Below are 6,784 nucleotides of genomic sequence, written 5' to 3' on the forward strand. Positions count from 1 at the left end.
CACTTTCGGATTCGCGATCGCACGTACTCTGTGTATAGGGAGCCGCGGTGCTGAGCGCGCATTCTACAAGATACAACATTTATCAGACAACTCGTGCTGGATTAGCAGAGCAGACGTTTACGATAGTTTACTTTTTTATTTAAAGGAGCTGTATGTAAGAAATCTATTTCAATTAATCATAAAATGGCCCTGATGTGTCACTAGACGTTAAGAAATCATGTTCATTTTAAATACTTATATCACTGACAACAGTAGTACGGCCAGGATATTGTCATTTAAAAAGTGGACTTGCAGCCCTCAACTGATGTTGATGTTGTCATTTTGTGTTTTGGCCTGACGTGCCGCCCTCCACCTATCTACCAATCACAAAGTCAGTAGTGTTTCGGGATCCGGGTTGCCAGCTTTGCTCTAACCTACCCTAACTCTAGTCGGATACAAATGTCAAACGTTACTAAATCAAAAAGACCTCGTTATAATTCAGAAATTTGTCGTGACAAAGTCCGAAATAAAACCAGAATTTGTATTGGAGATGCTTTTGAAAGATGGAGACGGCTGAAAACGGAGAAGAATTTGAACACAGACACCAACGTTGCTAATTTTCTCCTGGACAGGTAAGATTAATCTATGCTTGGCTAACGTTAACTTGTACTTGATGTCAATGGACATTTCATATATTCATGACAGTCGAACAAAGTTATGCATGTTCGTGCAAAGTAACGTAACATTAGCTCACATGGATGTATGCTAACATTAGCAATGCATTATAGGAGCCGTTTCTCTGTCATTATGCTAAGACGCTGAGGAAAACAACATTAGCACGCCCATTATGGCAATTTGAAACGTAATTGAGACAGAAGCCTAACTTTACCTCAGAAAAAATTATTCGTCATTCGTTCTTCACGTACAGTATATCGTGGACTAAGTTACACATGCTGCAAGTTGACCTGTATGACCATTGAAGTAGCCTACGTTTCTGCTGAATCCTGCAGCTTATCTGGCAACCTCGAGTCAGGGGGTAGGGGGAGGGGATACACCGCTCTATAGTATTTTTAAAGTGATTGCAGTACCAGTTTTGGCCACAATCCTACATACGGTTCCTTTAAAAAAAAAAACAGCGAAACGACAGTCAAGGCGGTGGCACGGTGGGCACCGTGATGTAATGTGAATGTAGCGGTGGCATATTCTATGCTAATTCACCCTCACACTCCGTCATGGCGATATCGCGAGACAGCTTTTCACCCTACTCTTTACCGAATCTAATTAAAAGTCACTGATATATTGTGATTTGATGCCACCTGATATCTCTCATGTAACATAAGTTTAACATCAATTTTCATGTTTCAGAATTTTCAGCCAATAGTACAAAGATATTCCTACCATCAGCATCCTAAGTGGGAATGAAAATACAACCAAGTTTCCCAATGTTACACACATCATCGTATCCCAACATTCTATCTTCAAACAATGAAAGAGTACAAAACCAAACACTCCATAGTACACTGTAAACCCTAATGTTGTTATTAATAAAGAAATCAAGTTATCATAAAACCACATTAGGTCTGTCAATTTCCCCATTACTTAACTTATTAGGGTTTATAGTGTAATTGTTTAAAATTAACTCTGTATAAACAGCTCTTGCCATGAATAGCCTCAGCTGCTGACATGGCATTAAATCTTAAACTAACTCAGAGCCATTCTGGGTAATTTGGAGAAGTCGAATAGTTCATAATGGATCAATTTATCCACATCATCGAAAATCTAACTACATTGCAAATGTCCAAACTGATCTGATACATGTTTTGGTCACAATTTTCTTGGTCTAGGTTTTAGCTTTGTGCCCCCTACATAACTTGATTTAACTTATAACTTCAGCAATGTGTTGGATATTTGGTTATGCTATATGACCATAACTAATTGTAATAATAAATAATACAATTAATTAAATAATAATAAAAATTAATAATAAAATAGAATTAAAATGTGTTTCCCCTTACAAATCAATCTTCTATGTCAATTTGAAGGTTGCATTATGATCTCTAAAGAGTTCCTACAAACACAGGTTGTCTTTCCTGTGACCAATAGCAGACTTCACAGATTTAGAGGATCAGTCAGATTTTAATTTTGCCATGTATTGCGAGTATTTTTGCCAGGTATTTTAATCAGATTGCACAAGAATATTTGGACCTGGTCCGGGGAAACAACTTATCATACATTCTCTTTTATTTAGAGTTATTGTTGCACCTAAAGTTATAACGTTTGCATTAAGATTGAGGATAGTTCTTCAATAATAATAATACCTAGATTATTATTTTTACAATAATGTACCTTGTCCGAGTCCCTGCAGGTTACAGCAGGGCTCGGCAAGTAAGTTTGGGACCGGGCCAAAACATTTTTTTAGAAGGATTAAAAAAAGGATAATTTAAGAAATGAATTGATGAAAAATGCAACTAGAATTGCCTGTGACAGACTGTTACAGTGTCTTTTGTGACTAGTAGTGAGCTGTTACTCCGTGTTAAATCCTGTAGTAGGACGGTCATTAACAAAAAGCCACATTTGTGTAGCTGTGTCCGGGTTTTACTGTAGTGACACGTAACCTGGCAAGTATCTTCATTCACCAACTTGCAACACAGACCGCCTTGCTGAACCACACATGTGGGAGATGCGGAATGTTTAAAAATAAAAAGAGGACTTGAATAAGCCCATTCATGTTTGAGTCATGTTTTATTTCCTCTTTCCATATTGTGAATAATAAATGTGTATCATTTTAATTTCCTTGTTACACAATGGAGCCTAACTTATTGTAATAATTATTTGACGTACCCTACTTTTTTTTTTGCGTGCTGGAGGTAAGTTACACTTAGTAAGTTACCATTACGTCGTGTGCAGAGTGATGCTGTTGATGCTGGTACAGCTAGTGAGAGAAAATGGCCCTATCAAAGGGTCTAAAGACAAAAGTTGACATCGAAAATAGGGCATACAACTATGCATTCATCCTCTAGGTTTGTGAATGCAACGTCGGTGTGTCGATCTTATCTGCAACAAAGCGATCCACAGACTCTTGAATGTCTTTCAGAACTTTTTGAATAAAAAAAGCTCAATTCATTTCAAAATAAAACATTGCTGCAAAAACATTCTTGTACTTTTATTTTGAATGCAAAATCATTAAAGTTATTGTGAGTAACTGTTGCTGTCACGACAGATCTATTTCAGAGATTTTCCTCTTTTCAGTTTACATACTTGAAATGTTTTCAAATGAATCAGTAACTAATCAAATCATGATATCAATATCAATACTCAGCCCTATAGTTTGATTGACCTCGAATAAAAAACAAAAACATCACACAAATAGATTCTTCTGATAAGCTTAAACCTTAAGTCCACATCTTTTTCCGGGTGATTTATTACAAGACATTGCAATGGACTTTCCCTTGTTGGCAAGGGAGGGCCGTTACTAGCACGTGCACTTGATCCCTCACTTTATGTTGTGTGGGGTTGCTGAGGCTGGTTGGTGTAGTTTAAGGTGAGAGGCTTGAACCCAGATGTCACACTCTCCAACCATTTTGCTGATCATTGCAAGATTTTCCCTAAGATCACAAACCGCACCCACTGGTCCTTATGGTGGAGTGAACCATTTCCTGGCTGCTATCACCTGTGATTAAAGTCCCTGTAAAGGCAATTCTAAAAAAAAAATTCTAAACACATTATAAATGTTAGAAATGTATTGCTAAATCATATTACAAAGATTGTGAACTGTGAAGTACTGAATTGTGGAGTTAGACCGTTAAACAGTTTTTCACCGTTGCTGTGTTCCAGATTTTTTGGGCGGGGCTAAAACGGGGCTCGTGACGCACTGGAGCCCCTGAGCTCCTGGACACGCCCCTACTTGATGACGCACTGGAGCCCCTGAGCTCCTGGACACGCCCCTACTTGATGACGCACTGGAGCCCATTCACATCAGTTTGCAACTCAATCGCGAGTTACTGTCAGTACTATTAGTTACTAACGTTACATCCTACAGTTTGCTAGCTAGCTATGCCTTCGTCACGGAAATGCGTATTACCTGGATGCGATCACGTACAAAACAGATCGGTGTCCTTATTTAAATTTCAGAAAAACTGTCATATCAACAAGAGGTGGATTAATTTTGTGAAGAGCCACCTTGATGGAGAGCTGAGGATCACCGCCAAAACCCGCCTCTGTGGTGATCATTTTACACGGGATAGTTTTATAAACTTTCGTCGGAGACAACTGGGATACATTCACTGATAATCCGCTGTTACTGGTGAATGTGGGCGAACCGACTATCTCCCGCCTCGGCCTTCATTCTCCTGTCGTGCGGACAACTGGTGCCATCATCGGCAGTGCGTGCCCACCAATAAGTGTAAGTTGCCTTGTGTGCTTATGTTATAATTATAGTAGGTAGTCCAGGCTCGAACATGTATAGCTTTGTAAAACAAATTAAGCTAATCCTTTCCGGCTGTAGCGGTGACAGTTGAGTGTGGCGAGTCAACGGCAGCGAGCTTTCCCACGAGTGGGCGTGGTTTCAGTGCAGCCAGCAGACACGCCCCCAGCTTTTGAGAGCAGAGACTACTGCTCATTTTTTCAAGATTTTGATCGCTTATTTTATGTGCTTGCCGGCTTTTTGATCATTCAAATTTGGCTGGGTGGCTAATAACATTTTTCTGTGGTGTGACAAACTCAGAACACATACTTAATTTTGACTTTACAGGGACTTTAAGTACTTTTTTTAGTGACAACATTTATTAACTCATTTGCTTACCTGGTTGTCCTTTTTGGTGTGACCTTCTGGAAATTGCATGTGGGCAGAGGGCTGTCCTGGCTCTTATACTTCCATTGCCATCAATACAATGAGTAGGGCTTGAACCCATGTCATTCCTATTTTCTGCCATGCACAATTTTGGGTTGTATCATCTGATTTGCATACTATTTTTCCATCTTGTGGATGATAGGCACAATTAATTTCAAAGCAGGGAGTCTGGAGCCTTAAAGGGGTGATTGATAATGATTTCACTTTTCTAACTTTAGTTAGTGTGTAATGTTGCTGTTTGAGCATAAACAACATCTGCAAAGTTACAACGCTCAAAGTTCTAAAGAAACGTGGTTTCTTCTAAAGAAACCGTTTTTAAGGACTACAACAAACATCTGGTAGGGACTCCACAAGATTCCTCCTGGGTTAGTGACATCACAAACCTTAAAATTTAAATAAATCCTGCCCCCGGGAACATGTAGTCCATGTTGAGAAGAGGAAAAGAGTTGTTGTAGTACAGCACATTTGTGAGTCCGCTCAAGCTCTTGCATCCGTCTTTTCACATACAATACAGTACGTAACACAAATGCAATAGCATGTCACTCTTTAGGCATCTTATAACAGTTCCCACACGAGCGATTTTATAGATTATCATGACAGAATATGCTAATCAAAGACTTGAAGATATTAACTCCGCATCAGCAACATAAATTCATCAACTAACCATTCAGAAACGTCCTGTTGCATTCTACATGTAGTCACTTCTTGAGTCTCTCCATCATTGTCCGACTCTTTTTATAAGTGCTTGTCTGCGTGAGGTAATCAGAGCTGCTAACACACACAAGCTCTTGAACTTCTGCCCTCTGTGCCAGGAGGAGCAGCGCATTTGCATTTAAAGGGACAAATACAAAACAACAGGTTTTTGCTTACCCTCAAAAAGAGACAATTTTAACATGCAGTTAAAAATAATCTTTTGGGTATTTTAAACTAAAACTTCAAATACACACTCTTGGGACATCAGATACTTATTTTACATCTTGTGAAAAGGGGCATACCACCTCTTTAAGTTGGCTTGATTCCCAAGTTACGCCCTGTCAAACATCCACAGGAGCCCCAACACGGCTTCCTCTCCGAGTTAATCCCGATGAAACCTGGACAGGAATTGGAGGTATCTCGGGACCAGCAGGTCTCCGGGGCTCAGGACTCTCGGGTAAGTAGAGTCCCTCTGGGACATCTCCATGGCTAGAGTCTCAAGCCCCAAGTTGGCTTCCTTCTTGATCTACACTCGGTTATATATAAGATGCTTTTGGAGAAAAAAGGCTATATCTCGAGAAGGGAAGGTCACAGTGGCTCGGCCCTCCGGGTGGTGAGAAGTCCTTCAGTGTGTTATATTGTGTCTCCTGTGAGATGTACTGTAGGTTTTACCTAACAAAACCGCTGTAGTTATGAAATATAACCCACAAATTGATTGTCCACAGACAGCCTACAGGGGCCCTGTCAAATAAGTTACAGCCGGGACTTCACCAACTGTGACTTATCTGACAGATCCTCTGACATGTATTGTAGCTTTGTGGATGGCCCCAAACGCTTCCGGGGAATCGGACAATAGAAGCTGGGTTCAGGGGTGGTGTCAAATAGGCACTTAGTGGACCACTGTACCCCATTTGAAAATAAAAATCCACAAGGGTCCCTTTGGACCCTCTTTGCAGGGCCCTCTGGGGGATCTAGGAACACGGGCATTTTACGCGTGGGTTGGGGGAGTACCTGGATGAGGAGTCACAAGTTTTATTAACTAAATCACAAACATAACTAAACTAAACACATACATAAATGCATAGGTAAAATGGTGAGTGACAGAATGGAACCGGAAGCTGAAAATGGAACTATGGGAAAGATCCATTTAACTATGAAAAGAATCATCAGCTTATCATTTTCAGAGTACCTCATTAAATGTATACTTGCATGGCCTTTGCAGCGGAAACATTTAATGGTTCCATGAGTCTCAATCGATTTCTT

Source organism: Scardinius erythrophthalmus, assembly GCF_964197995.2.
Source record: "Scardinius erythrophthalmus genome assembly, chromosome: 21".
In the NCBI taxonomy this organism is placed as follows: domain Eukaryota; kingdom Metazoa; phylum Chordata; class Actinopteri; order Cypriniformes; family Leuciscidae; genus Scardinius; species Scardinius erythrophthalmus.